This window comes from Durio zibethinus, chromosome 17 (assembly GCF_047325235.1).
Source record: "Durio zibethinus cultivar Kanyao isolate XHJ-2024 chromosome 17, ASM4732523v1, whole genome shotgun sequence".
NCBI lineage: Eukaryota > Viridiplantae > Streptophyta > Magnoliopsida > Malvales > Malvaceae > Durio > Durio zibethinus.
Window position 1 is genome coordinate 16,893,885 of NC_143178.1, and position 2,114 is coordinate 16,895,998.

Sequence of the window (2,114 nt, forward strand, 5' to 3'; positions counted from 1 at the left end):
TTTGCAAACAATAGAATAACCTCTCTAAGGCTAAGTGTTTTCTAAGTTTAAATACAAGAAAATGATGAATGAACAACAATATAATTTGGATACAATAAATACAAAGATATAGACTTTGAAGCTTTAAAAACTCTTGATTCTTTGAGAGAATGAAAATATGGCTTGTTGGCTCTTGCTCTCTTGATTCATCAACCTTCTTGGTGTGTTAGAATGCCTAATTTATAGAGAAATTGAGGAAATAGCCATTGGGAATGCTTGATAAAATTGCCATTAGAGATGTCTTTGCCTAGACCCAATCAATCTCTTGCTTGAGGGGATTGATCTCTTGCATGACCCGATCAATCCCTTGCTTAAAGGGATTGATTGGTTCATGTTTTAAGCCAATTTTCCCTTTGAAAAAGCCTAATTGATCGATCCCTTTATGTAGGGGATCGATTGGTTCAAATTTTAAGCCAAATTTCCCTCTGAAAATGCCTAACTGATCAATCTCTTTATGTAAGGGATCGATTGATTAATGGGGTGATTGATCCTATAAATAAGGTGACCGATCTCTTCTTCATGTTTTTGACCCAAAGAGCTTTTTGTATAAAAAATCAATCGATCCCTTCTAGAGGAGATCGATCCTGTTCATGCTATGTGGTAGACTCCTGTTTGGCACTCTACTTACTAATTTGATCATATCTTGAGTTATAAAAATCCAAATTACAAACTGTTTGAAGATTTAGAAACTAGACTTAAAGAACTTTCTATTCATTTAAAGTTCATCACCTAGTTCATTGTGTACGAATTATAGTGAATTTTCAAATTTACTCCTTGTGTAGTTTAGAAAACTGTAGAGTGTCTAGTAAAAATTCAAAATCTTTTCTTAGAAAATTTGGATTTGGATTTTGTTTCATCCATTAGAAAGTAGACTCAAAGAGCTTTCCAACCATATAAAATTCAAATATTAAAACTTTGTGAATTAATACAAAAAAATAAAACAAATTCACTGTTGGAAAACTTTGTTCTTGTAAAACAACTTTCTTAAGTTAATCTATTTCTCAAAACCAATATTATCAAAATTGTATTAAGTCCCAAATGAATGAGTTCACTTTAAAAACAACAATTGGACTTTCATTTAAGCTCAAATAAATAATCTTTAAAGATAGATTTGGTTTGAGAAATATGTAAACAAATAAAGGTTTGTTTGTACTTTGAAAAGTATATTATTTATTTAGTACCAAAATATAAAACTTAAGAACATGTACTAAATAAATCTTTTTTAAAATCTTGATTAAGCTTATTTAGCTTAATGTTTTGTCATTTCAAAATAAGAATCAATTCAAGGCTAACAATAATATAAATATATAAATATAAATTTATTATATTATAAATAATAGGTTTAGTTTTACAATAAATTAAATAATTATTAATATTATAGTTATTAATTTATAGTATTAATTAAAATAATTAATATTGATAGATAAATAAATATAATAATTATTTATATTATTAAATAATATAAATTAATTTATATTTAATATTAAAAATAAATATTAATAATAATTAAGATAGTTATAATATTATAATAAAATAGTTATTTTATTTTGGATAAATTTATAAATAATTATAACAAAAATTATTAATAAATTTATTAATATTATAAAAATATTAATTATTTTTAGTTTAAGAATTTAAACTTATATTATATAATTGAATTAAATATTAATAGTAATTATTAATATTTATGATAAATTAAAATTTATAATAAGTAATTAATATTTATTATTAATGAGTAATATAAATAAATCAGAATAATTTTTAAATTAATTATTATTAAAGAGAATATTAAAAACTATTTGAATGTTTTGTAACTAATATTATTATAATTATTATAATATTTGGATAATTTATTCATATAATTGATAATTATTAAATAACTAATATTTAAATGTTCAATTAGCTTGTAATAATTAATATTTAATTAAAATAAATTAAAAGTACTTAATTTATAATTTAATTAATATTAATAATTACTTAATATTATCAACATAATGATTAATATTATTAGGATAATTATATAATATTATATAATATTAAATATTTATTATAATATAATAAATATTATATAATTA